The sequence below is a fragment of the Desmodus rotundus genome, chromosome 2 (assembly GCF_022682495.2).
Source record: "Desmodus rotundus isolate HL8 chromosome 2, HLdesRot8A.1, whole genome shotgun sequence".
Classification (NCBI taxonomy): domain Eukaryota; kingdom Metazoa; phylum Chordata; class Mammalia; order Chiroptera; family Phyllostomidae; genus Desmodus; species Desmodus rotundus.
Window position 1 is genome coordinate 117,593,120 of NC_071388.1, and position 13,563 is coordinate 117,606,682.

A 13,563-nucleotide genomic window follows, 5' to 3' on the forward strand; every position below is an offset into this window, starting at 1 on the left:
AATATAGAACTACCACTTATACTAGCAATCTCACATAATATCCATGTAAAATACATACACAACAGATGATGTACTGTATATAGAAAACCCTAAAGATTCCACAAAAAAACTACTAGACCTGATAAATAAATTCAGTAAAATAGCAGGATGCAAAATAAATATGCAGAAATTGGTTGCCTCTTTATATACCAATAATGAACTACCAGAAAGGGAAACTAAGGAAACAATCCCATTTACAATTGCATCAGAAATAAAATAAAATATAATACCTAGGAATAAATTTAACCTAGCAGGTAAAAGACCTGTATTTGGCAAATTATAAGACACTGAAGAAAAAAACTGAAGAAGATACAAATAAGTGGAAACATATACCATGTTCATGTATAGGAAGAATTAACATCATTAAAATGTCTATTTTATCCAAGCAATCTATATAAATTCAATGCAATTCCTATAAAAATAAGAATGGTATATTTCATAGAACTAAAACAAATAGTCAAAAATGTATGTGGAACCACAAAAGGTCCTGAATAGTGACAGTAATCTTGAGAAAGAAGGACAAAGTTTGAGATATCACACTACTTGATATCAAATTATACTATAAGACTATAGTTATCAAAACAGCATGGTACTGGCATAAAAACAGACATGTAGATCAACGGAACAGAATAGAGAACCCAGAAATAACCCATACCTACAGGGTCAATTAATAATTGACAAAGGAGGCGAGAACATTCAATGCAGTAAAGAGAGTCTATTCAATAAATGATGTTGAGAAAATTGGACAGATACGTGCAAAAAAAATGAAACTAGACCACCTTTTCATACAATATACAAGAATTGGAATACATCAAACTAAAAAGTTTTTCCCAGCAAAGGAAACAATCAACAAAATGAAAAGACAATTAAAAAAAACAAAACAAAATGAAAAGACAACCCAGTGAATGGGAGAACATATTCACCAATGATACATCTGATAAGGGGTTAATTCCAAAATTTATAAAGAACTCATACAACTCAATACCAAAAACCAAACAATCCAATTTAAAAATAGGCAAAAGACCTGAATAGATATTTCTCCAAAGAGGACATACAAGTGGCAAATACACATATGAAAAGATGCTCAATGTCATTAATCACCAGAGAAGTGCAAATAAAAATCACAATGGCTCTGGCTAGGTGGCTCAGTTGGTTGGAGCAGGATCCAGTACACCAAAAGGTAGTGGGTTTGATCCCTGGTCAGAGTACATACCTAGGTTGTGTGTTTGATCCCTGGTCTGGGCAGATATGGGGGGCAACCAATTGATGTTTCTTTCTTCTTTCTCTCTCATAAAATCACAATATCATCTCATGCTTGTCAGAATGGCTATCATCAATAAATTAACAAATAACAAGTTGATGAGGATGTGGAGAAAAGGGAATACTAGTGCACTGTTAGTGGGAATGCAGATTTCTGCAGCCACTGTAGAAAAGTTTGGAGGTTCCTCAAAAACTTAAAAATGGAACTTCCTTATGACCCAGTGATTCCACTTCTGGAAATATACCCAAAGAAACCCCAAACAATAATTCAAAAGAATTATATGCACTCCTTGTTCACTGCAGCATTTTTTATAATAGCCAAGATCTGGAAACAACCTAAGTGCCCATCGACTGATGATTGGGTAAAACCATACTAGCACATACATACAGTGGACTATTACTCAGCCATAAAAAAGAATGAAAGCTTACCTTTTGCAACGGCATGAATGGACCTAGAAGGTATTATGCTAAGTGAAATAAGTTAGATAGAGAAAGACAAATACCATATAATTTCACTTACATGTGGATTTAAAGAACAGTATAAATGAACAAACAGAACAGACTCATAGATACAGAGAACACATTGATGGTTGACAGACAAGAGGGGTTTGGGGTACTGGGTGAAAAAGGTGAAGGGTTTGGGAAGTATAGATTGGTAGTTACAAAATAGTTATGTGGATTTAAAGTACACCATAGGAAGTATAGTCAATAATATTGTAAAGACTATGTAGTGTCAGATGGGTACTGGAAATACTAGGAACACTTTGTAAAGTATATGATTGTCTAACCATTATATTGTACACCTGAAACTAATATAAAATAGTATTGAATGTAAACTGTAATTGAAAAAAACATACACACATATGTTCATAGCATCATTATTCAAAATAGCCAAAAGTAGCAACAACCCAATGTCCATCAACTGATGAATGAATAAATAAAATAAGGTCCATCCATACAATGAAATATTATTCAGCAATAAAAAGGAATAAAGTCCTGATACATGTTATAAGTGGGATGAACCTTGAAAACACTGTGCTAAGTGAAAGAACGTATTCACAAAAGGGCATATAATGAAATGTCCAGAATAGACAAATTTATGGAGATAGAAAGTAAATTACAGTTTGCCTGAGGCTGAGTAATTTGGAGGGAAAATGAGGAGTAGGTGTGAAGTTTCTATTGATGGTGATGGAAATGTTCTAAATTTGATGTTGGTGACAGTTACATGTACTAAGAACCATTGAACTGTACATTTTAAATTAGTAAATTTTATGGTACATGAATTATATTTCAATAAAACTTTTTCTAAAATGTAAATTACACAAGAAAGAAGCTCTTCATCCTAGACCTGCAGCCAGATGCTCATCTCAATCCCTGCACTGCCCCTTGTGCAACTGCCATTGGTCCATTAGCTTGTGCACAGTTTCTGACCAGCTGTTTTGGGGGCTTCCATGCTCCCTTCTGCCATCAGTCCAGTCACTCAGTGTTGGAAGCCCACCTTCACCCTGGCTGCTGGCCTTCCCACACCAAGCCTTTCATTGTAATTAGTCTATACGTTGTCTAACTTTGTCAATGTGTGAACCAAAATGGCCAGGTCTTATTTGTGCATTCTCCAGATAAAAATCTCTTTGGTGATAATGACGATGATGATGACAATAGCTAATACAAATCACTAACTATAGCTAAGCACTCTTTTTACTATTAAATATTAAAAATGTTTAACTATTATTGCTAACTATCAGTAAGTTCTATTTAAAGTCATTTAATCGTCAGAACAATTCTACGAGGTAGGTATGTTTATGAACTGCATTTTACAGATGAGGATTCTGAGGCACAGACAGGTTGTCATTTTTCAGGGTCACACAGCCATCACGAAGTAAAGCCTGCATTGAATCTAGGAATGGCCCCAGAGCTTTCGGGGTCTACTCTGTTAAACAAAACACTGTATTTCCTTATTTTCCTTTCAGTTACTTTATTGAAAATCCTTATGAGCCAGGCAAGTAACAACAATGAGTGAAGGGTGCTTAGTGTGATGGGATAGGGTAAGGAGTGGTAGGGACTGAGGTGAATGGGCCAAGGCACTGCCCTCTAGAGATGCTTCTATTCTATCCCAGCTGAACTCATTGTGATCATACAAGCATGTAGCCCAGTATTGCTGGATTTCCTTTTTATATATAGAGAAACGTAAATTTTTATGTGACATCTTTTCATTTTTAAATGTTGGCAGTTAATTCATGTTTTTATTTTATTTTATTATTTTTAAAATATATTTATTGATTATGCTATTACAGTTGTCCTATTCCCCCCCCACTCCACTCCATCCTACCCACCCCCCTCCCTCCCACATTCCCCCCCTATAGTTCATGTCCATAGGTCATACTTATAAGTTCTTTGGCTTCTACATTTCCTACACTATTTTTACCCTCCCCCTGTCTATTTTCCACCTATTATCTATGCTACTTATTCTCTGTACCTTCCCCCCCCTCCGCCTCCCACTCCCTTAATGACAACCCTCATGTTCTAGTTGTTTGCTTAGTTTGCTCTCGTTTCTGTTTTATGTGTGGCTGTTAATAACTGTAAGTTTGCTGTCATTTTTACTGTTCCTATTTTTGATCTTCTTTTTCTTAGGTAACTCCCTTTAACATTTCATATAATAAGGGCTTGGTGATGATGAACTTCTTTAACTCGACCTTATCTGAGAAGCACTTTATCTTCCCTTCCATTCTAAGTGATAGCTTTGCTGGATACAGTAATCTTGGATGTAGGTCCTTGCGTTTAATCTTGGGTAATGTAATTATGATGTGCCTTGGCGTGTTCCTCCTTGGGTCCAGCTTCTTTGGGACTCTCTGAGCTTCCTGGACTTCCCGGAAGTCTATTTCCTTTGCCACATCGGGGAAGTTCTCCATTATTTGTTCAAATAAGTTTTCAATTTTTTCTTCGTCCTCTTCTCCTTCTGGCACCCCTATATTTCGGATGTTGGAACGTTTCAAGGCATCCGGGAGGTTCCTAAGCCTCTCCTCATTTTTCCAAGTTCTTGTTTCTTCATTCTTTTCTGGTTGGATGTTTGTTTCTTCCTTCTGGTCCACACCATTGATTTGAGTCCCAGTTTCCTTCTCATCACTATTGGTTCCCTGTACATTTTCCTTTGTTTCTCTTAGCATAGGCTTCATTTTTTCATCTGTTTTTCGAATAGATTCAACCAAGTCCGTGAGCATATTGATAACCAGTGCTTTGAACTGTGCATCCGATAGGTTGGCTATCTCTTCGTCGCTTAGTTGTATTTTTTCTGGAGCTTTGAAGTGTTCTGTCATTTGGGCCTTTTTTTTTTTTTTTTTTTTTTTGTCTTGGCGCATCTGTTACGTTCAGGGGCGGAGCCTTAGGTGTTCACCGGGGCAGGGTAATGCTGGTCGCAGCGCTGTGACCCTGTACGTGGGGGAGGGGCCCAGTGGGAGCAATGGTGCCCGCCTCACTCTCCTCCGGCTTTCAATCTTTCACTCCGCTACCCACAATCAAACTGGGCCACTCTGGTGCTGGTTCCCGAGTAAGTGGGCCCGTGCACACTCTAGGCCCCTGTGGGTCTCTCCAACCACCTCTCCTGTGAGGCTGGGAGTCTCTCCTGCTGCCGCCCCAACCCCCACGGGCGTTTTCAATCAGAGGTTTGAGGCTTTATTTCCCTGAGCTGGAGCCCTGGGCTGCGCGGTCTGCTTTGCTGCCCGCCGTTCCTCCGGTTTATCTGTGGGCGAATGTGGTGCTACAGGGTGCTACCTGCCACTCTGCCTGCCCCACTCTCTGCCACTCTGAGTCCGGCCCTCTGGGTTTATCTGTGCAAATGTGGGGCCGCAGGGTCTGCTAGTGCTCGGACTGCCTGTGCCATTTGTCCCACACTCCACCAGTCTCAGTCCCGCCACAGCCACGCGAGTCCTCTCCACCCCGGTGCCCATCTCCGCCCCTCCTACCAGTCTGGATGAATGTTTATTTTCTATTTCCTTGGTGTTGGTCCCCCTTGCTGTTCGATTCTCTGTCAGTTCTGGTTGTGCGAGGAGGCGCAGTGTGTCTACCTACGCCGCCATCTTGGTTCTCCAGTTTTATTTTATTTTTAACCGTGTTATTTTTTATTATTTATTTTTAAAGTATACTTTATTGATTATGCTATTACAGTTGTCCCATTTTTTCTCCCCATTACCTCCCTCCACCCTGCATCCTTCCTTCCTCCAGCATCACCCCCTACCCCGCCACCCTTAGTTCACGTCTATGGGTCGTACATTTAAGTTCTGTGGCTTCTCCATTTCCTATTCTATTCTTAACCTCCATCTGTCATCTTGTACCTACCAACTATGCTTCTTCTTCCCTTACATTTGCCCCCATTCTCCCCCATACCCCCCTCCACACTGATAACCCTCCATGGGATCTCCACTTCTGTGATTCTGTTCCTGTTCTAGTTGTTTGCTTAATTTGTTTTCGTTTTTGTTTTTTCAGGTGGTGTTGTTGATAGTTGTGAGTTTATTGTCATCTTACTGTTCATAGTTTTGATCTTCTTTTTCTTAGATAAGTCCCTTTAACATTTCATATAATAAGGGCTTGGTGATGATGAACTCCTTTAACTTGACCTTATCTAGAAAGAACTTTATCTGCCCTTCCATTCTAAATGATAGCTTTGCTCAATAGAGTAATCTTGGATGTAGGTCCTTGCTTTTCACGACTTGGAATATGTCTTTTCCATCCCCTTCTTGCCTGCAAGGTTTCTTTTGAGAAATTAGCTGATAGTCTTATGGGCACTCCTTTGTAGGTAACTCTCTTCTTTTCTCTTGCTGCTCTTAAGATACTCTCCTTATCTTTTTTAAATCTTGGGTAATTTAATTGTCATCTGTCTTGGTGTGTCTCTCCTTGGATCCAACTTCCTTGGGACTGTCTGGGCTTCCTGGAAGTCTATTTCGTTTGCCAGATTGGGGGAGTTCTCCATTATGTTTTCAAATAAGTTTTCAATTTCTTGCTCTTCCTCTTCTCCTTCTGGTACCCCTATGATTCAGGTGTTGTAACATTTAAAGTTGTCCCAGAGGTTCCTAAGCCTCTCCTCATATTTTTGAATTCTTGTTTCTTCATTCTGTTCTGGTTGAATGTTTAGTTCTTCCTTTTGTTCCACATCATTGATTTGAGTCACGGTTTCCTTCCCTTCACTCTTGGTTCCCTGTATATTTTCCTTTATTTTGCTTTGTGTAGCTTTCATTTCTTACTTTTTTATGACCATACTGAATCATTTCTGTGAGTATCCTGATTACCATTGTCTTGAACTCTGCATCTGATAGGTTGGCTGTCTCCTTGTGGCTTAGTTATTATTCTGGAGTTTTGATCTGCTCTTTCATTTGGGTCATATTTCTTTGTCTCGGTGCACCTGTTACATTATAAGGGGCGGAGCCTCAGGTATTTGCTAGGGCAGGGCAACCCACTTTGCCCCATGTGGTGCTGTATGTGGGGGAGGAGTCAGAAAGGGAACAGTGTTGCTTTCTTGGCTCTCGCCCTGCTTTCAAGAGTCTGGTAGTTTCTCCCACCACCACATCCCCCACAGGTTTTTACAGCTAGAGGTTCTGAGGCTTTATTTTGCCTATGCTGGAAACCTGGGTTGTGCAGTCTGTCTCACACCCATTTGTTCTTCCCGGCTTATCCTCACATGAATGTGGGACATCCCAGTCCGCCATCTGCTGCCTTATCTCACATCCTCACAACCTCGGTTTCCCAACTCCACCTCTCCCACTAGTCTGGATGAATGTTTAACTCCTTGGTTATTGGACTTCCATACAGTTCAGTTTTCCAGCAGTTCTGGTTGTTTTTATTTTTAAATTGGTTGTTGCCTTCTTTGGGTTCTGCAATGAGTCGAAGTGTATCTACGTACGCCTCCATCTTGGCCAGAACTGCTCCTGTGTATGGGTTCTTTTAGAGGAACTGTCTGGGTTTCCAGCAGTTTCTTCCATGGACTCAATCCCTGTTGGTTTTTGCAGCCAGTAGTTGTGGGGACTTATCTTCCTGGCACTGGAACCATGGGTTGGGGGGCCTGGACTCCTGGCTCCTGAGATATAGGTCCCAAAGTTTTATCCACCTCATGTGGTGAGAGACTAGCTTATTCCACGTCTGCACTCCTCCTACCAGTGTGGATGGGTGTGATTTCATTAGTTCTGCAGCTGTCAGACTTCTGTTCAACTCAATTTCTGACAGTTCTGAGTGATGGTTGTTCTGTATTTTAGTTATCATTTAGATGTGTTTGTGCAAAGAGGTGGGCCATGTCTGCCTATGTTGCCATCTTGACTGAAGCCCTCATCTAAGGGGACTTTTTTAAGAAGAAGAAGGGAAAAAAAGATCAAAGATATGAATAAAAATGACAATAAATACATATTTATCAACAATTACTTTAAATGAAAAAGGATTAAATGCTTTAATCAATGATATGTGGTGATGAGTGGATAACAAAATAAGACCCTTACATATGCTGTCTACAAGAGTCTCAGTTCAGATCAAAAGACACACACGGACTGAAAGTAAAGGTGTGAAAAAGATATTTCATGAAATAAACAAATAAAAAAAGCTGGGGTAGCAATACTTATACCAGACAAAAGAGGTCTAAAAACAAACAAACATGCAGAATAGAAACAGATTCATAGATACAGAGAACATTTTGATGGTTCCCAGATTGGAGGGGTATCAGGGCGATGGGTAAAAAAGGTGAAGGAATTAAGAAGTACAAAGTGGTAGTTACAGAATAGTCACATGGATGTAAACTATAGAATATGGAATATAGTCAATAATATTGTAATAACTGTATGGTGTAAGATGGGTACTAGATTTATTGGGGTGATCACTTAGTAAGTTATATAATGTCTAATCACTGGGTTGTACGCCTGAAACTATCATAATGTTGTATGTCAACTGTAATTGAAAAATAAAATTATTATTTAAAGTCAAAAAAAGAAAGCAATGATTGCAGATATTTCAATTTAAGTCATAAGTGAAAATGTCTGGTGCTTTACATTCTATTTCTTCATTATGAGAGTATTTAACCCCATTCCTTGATTTGAAAATATCTGCAAATATTTAAATGTAGCCATAGAGCCTTAGGTCAAGTTCCTTAGAAGCAGAAATAAGGGTTCATTGCACATGATTTATTAAGGCATAACCTGTAAAAGAGTGAAAGATAAGGATGGGGTGCCCCGCCACCTAGCCAAGGAGAAGGTCAAAGTGAGAGTTATGAGCTACGACACTCCTAGAGCTGGGTGATGGGTGCACCAGCTGGTGAAAGAGAGTGCCAACAGAATTCACTACAAATCTATGGCAAGTAGGTTGGTCTGGGATTTACACATCCACTTGTCCATATTCTATCTGGCTTTATCTAGCTCTGGAATTGTATTTATGTGGAGCAATGGTACAGATTTCATGAACAGTTGAGCTAATATAAGCTGTCGCCCAGCATAGGTAATAATTTCCTGGTAGATTGTATCAGGATTGGATGGTGCAAGGCTGATATATACCAGGTGAACCATCACCAGGACGCCTTCCTTCCCCAAGACAGTGAAGGAGGCCTGAGAAGCCTCCGGGACTCCTACTGGGACACACTCAGAAGTGGATGGTGGGAGTTGTCCTGCCCACATGAGAGTAATAACAAGAGTTCATGGTCTGGAGAAATTTTTTTAAAGACAATAAAACCTACCAGAAGTCATTCTGCTTTTGAATATTGTCATGGACCCAAAACTCTAAATATTATCAGGGATAAAATACTCCTCCTTATAAGACACTGCTCAGAAGCATAAGAAATGATCACCTCATTTGTGATCTGTGTCTCACTCTCCCAGTTCACCATTCTCAAGTGTGTTTCTATTAGCATTTCCTTGCCCATGTGGCTCATTGGGCCTTCCCCACAGTACTGACTTGCAGTCAGCTTCTGCTCTTGCTCTGCCTCAGCATGAGGTCCCTACCTCCATCTGCAGACAAATGCTATCTTCAGATAAGAAACAGATATCTGAAAACTACCACCCTAAGCTTGTTCCAGTTGCTTGGCAGCTTTTGAGCCCAGCCTCACCCATTTCTCCTTCCCACACCAACCAGATTAAAAAGCAGCTCCAGTTAGCACCTCCTTCAGCTCTAACATCTACCTGTCATTGTCTTCAATTGATGGATCACCTGGATGCTTCCAGTTTTGCCTCTGTATCATTCTACTCCCCTCTTAGCCCCTCAACCTCAGTCTTGCCATTTATACCTCCTTAATGGAAGCTGAAAGCCAAGGATGGTTTTCTAAGGAATTTTTAGACTGTTGGAAGAGAACAAAGAAGTGGTCCATCAATCTTCAAATCTTGTCTGTTGAAGACTACTTTATAATCCTCAATTTGTCATTGCTTCATAATTCATTCACTCATTCATTCATTCACTCATTCATCCATCCATCCATCCTGATTTTCACCTGCTGGCCCCAATTTGTGGATTCTGATTTAGTTAAACTACTGACCTGCTTGGTTTGGTCCACATGGATGTGGCCCTCACATTTCCTTTCTAAAAACATGTGAATTAGAGTTCTAGCCAAGATGTAGACATAAGTAGATACACTTCACTTCCTTGCACAACCGAAAGAAGGATAACAACCAATTTAAAAACAGAAAACAACCAGAACTGCCAGAAAATAAAACTGTATGGAAGTCTGACAACCAAGAAGTTAGAGAAGAAACATTCATCCAGACTGGTAGGATGGGCAGAGAGGACATGGCAGATGGGCTGGGGGTGGGGGGGTCCCACATTCACTTACGGAAAAGCCAGGAGGAGCAACTGGGAAGTGAGGCAAACTGCAACACCCAGGGTTCCAGCGCAGGACACTAAAGCCTTGGAATCTCTGGCTGTAAAAACCAGTGGGGGTTGTAGCAGTGAGAGAAACTCCCAGTCTCACAGGGGAGTCCGTTGAAGGTGTGCCCACAGGATCCTAAAATGTACAGAAGCCCACTTACCTGGGAATCAGCACCTGAAAGGTCATAATCCACTTGTGGGAAGTGAGGGAAGTGACTGAAAGAGGGCAAGAGCCAAGCAGGCAGCATTGCTCCGTCTTTGACTCCTCCCCCACATATAGCGCCACATGGGGCAAAGTGGGTTGCCCCACCCTGGCAAATACCTGAGCCTCTGCCCCTTAAAATATAACTGGTGCACCCAAACAAAGAAATTTGACCCAAATAAAAGAGCAGATCAAAACTCCAGAAAAAGGCATAGGGACTTCTGGCCAATATGGAGGCATAGGTAGACACACCGTGCCTCCTCGCATAACCAACACAAGGACAACAACAAATTTAAAAACAAAAAACAACCAGAACCGACAGAAAATAGAACTGTATGGAAGTCCAACAACTGAGGACTTAAAGAGCAAACATTCATCCAGACCGGTAGGAGGGGCGGAAATGGGCAGCCAGGTGGAGAGGACTTGCAGCAAGGCAGCAGCTGGAGGACAGTGGTGGGCAAGGTGGCGGCTGGTGGGCTGGGCGAGGCAGTGGCTTGTAGACTGCGTGGTCCCACATTCATGTGCAGATAAACCAGGAGGAACAATTAGGGAGCGAGATAGACCGCACAACCCAGGGTTCCAGTATGGGGAAATAAAGCCTCAAAGCCTATGACTGAAAACACCTGTGGGGGTTGAGGTAGCAGGAGACATTCCCAGCCTCACAGGAGAGTTCATTAGAGAGACCCACAGGGTCCTAGAATGTACACAAACCCACCCACCAGGAATCAGCACCAGAAGGGCCCAATTTGATTGTGGGTAGCTGGGGAAGTGACTGAAAACCAACAGAGAACGGAGCAAGTGGCACTGTTCCCTCTCAGAACCCTCCCCCACATACAGCACCACAACACTGTAAAGGTGGGTTGCCCTGCCCTGGTGAACACCTAAGGCTCCACCCCTTATACATAATAGTGCACCAAGACAAAAAAAAAATGGCCCAAATGAAAGAATAGATCAAAGCTCCAGAAAATTTACAACTAAGCAACAAAGAGATAGCCAACCTGTCAGATACACAGTTCAAAACACTGGTTATCAGGATGCTACAGGAACTCACTGGGTACTTCAACATCATAAAAAAGACCCAGGTAACAATGACGGTTGCATTATGTGAAATAAAGAAAAATCTACAGGGAACTAACAGTGAAGGGAAGGCAACCGTGACTCAAATCAATGATGTGGAACAAAAGGAAGAAAGAAACATTCAACCAGAAAAGAATGAAGAAACAAGAATTCAAAAAAAAATGAGGAGAGTCTTAGGAACCTCTGGGACAACTCTAAACATTCCAACACCCAAATCATAGGGGTGCCAGAAGGAGAAGAGGAAGAGCAAGAAATTGAAAAGAAGAGGAAATAGACTTTCAGGAAGTCCAGGAAGCTCAGACAGTCCAGAAGAAGTTGGACCCAAGGAGGAACACACCAAGGCACATCATCATCACGTTACCCAATATTAGAGATAAAGAGAGAATCTCAAAAGCAGAAAGAGGAAAGGAGAGAGTTACCTACAAAGGAGTTTCCATTAGACTATCAGCTGATTTCTCAAAAGAAACCTTTCAGGTGCCAGAAGGAGAAGAGGAAGAACAAAAAATTGAAAACTTATTTGAACAAATAATGAAGGAGAACTTCCCTAATCTGGCAAAGGAAATAGACTTCCAGGAAGTCCAGGAAGCTCAGAGAGTCCCAAAGAAGCTGGACCCAAGGAGGAACACACCAAGGCACATCATAATTACACTACCTAAGATGAAACAGAAGGAGAGAATCTTAGAAGCATCAAGAGAAAAGGAGGCAGTTACCTACAAAGGAGTTCCCATAAGACTGTCAGCTGATTTCTCCAAAGAGACCTTACAGGCAAGAAGGGGCTGGCAAGAAGTACTTGAAGTCATGAAAGGCAAGGACGTACATCCAAGATTACTGTATCAAGCAAAGCTATCATTTAGAATGGAAGGGAAGATAAAGTGCTTCTCAGATAAGGTCAAGTTAAAGGAGTTCATCAACACTAAGTCCTTATTATATGGAATGTTAAAGGGACTTATCTAAGAAATAGAAGATAAAAAATATGAACACTAAAATGACAAACTCACAGCTATTAACAACCAAGTGTAGAAAAAACAAAAACAATAACACTTTACAAACAACTTAGCAAACAACTAAAACAGGAACAGAATCACAGAAATGGAGATTCCATGGAGGGTTATCAGTGGAGAAGTGGGAGGGGGAGAGAGGGAGAAAAGGTACAGAGAATAAGTAGCACAAATGGTGGGTAGAAAATACACAGGGGGAGGCTAAGAATAGTTTAGGAAATGTAGAAGCCAAAGAATTTATATGTATGACCCACGAACATGAACTAAAGCAGGGGAGTGCAGGTGGGAGTGGGGGTGCAGGGCAGAGGGGAATAAAGGGGAAAATGGGACAACTGTAATAGCATAATCAATAAAATATATTTAAAAGAAAAAAAAACTCCAGAAAAAGAACTAAGCCACAAGGAGACAGCCAACCTATCAGATGCAGAGTTCAAGACAATGGTAATCAGGATACTCACAGAAATGATTCAGTATGGTCATAAAAAAGTAAGAAATGAAAGCTACACAAAGCAAAATAAAGGAAAATATACAGGGAACCAAGAGTGAAGGGAAGGAAACCGTGACTCAAATCAATGATGTGGAACAAAAGGAAGAACTAAACATTCAACCAGAACAGAATGAAGAAACAAGAATTCAAAAATATGAGGAGAGGCTTAGGAACCTCTGGGACAACTTTAAATGTTACAACACCTGAATCATAGGGGTACCAGAAGGAGAAGAGGAAGAGCAAGAAATTGAAAACTTATTTGAAAACATAATGGAGAACTCCCCCAATCTGGCAAACGAAATAGACTTCCAGGAAGCCCAGACAGTCCCAAGGAAGTTGGATCCAAGGAGAGACACACCAAGACAGATGACAATTAAATTACCCAAGATTTAAAAAAGATAAGGAGAGTATCTTAAGAGCAGCAAGAGAAAAGAAGAGAGTTACCTACAAAGGAGTGCCCATAAGACTATCAGCTAATTTCTCAAAAGAAACCTTGCAGGCAAGAAGGGGATGGAAAAGACGTATTCCAAGTCGTGAAAAGCAAGGACCTACATCCAAGATTACTCTATTGAGCAAAGCTATCATTTAGAATGGAAGGGCAGATAAAGTTCTTTCTAGATAAGGTCAAGTTAAAGGAGTTCATCATCACCAAGCCCTTATTATATGAAATGTTAAAGGGACTTATC

General features: G+C 40.8%; 1 protein-coding gene across 6 annotated transcripts in view; it reads right to left on the minus strand.

Annotated features, from left to right (window-relative positions):
* The window catches only part of CFAP221 (cilia and flagella associated protein 221), a 132,052-nt gene that overhangs the window by 81,201 nt on the left and 37,288 nt on the right, over window positions 1-13,563 (minus strand). The gene's annotated exons all lie outside the window — the stretch shown is intronic.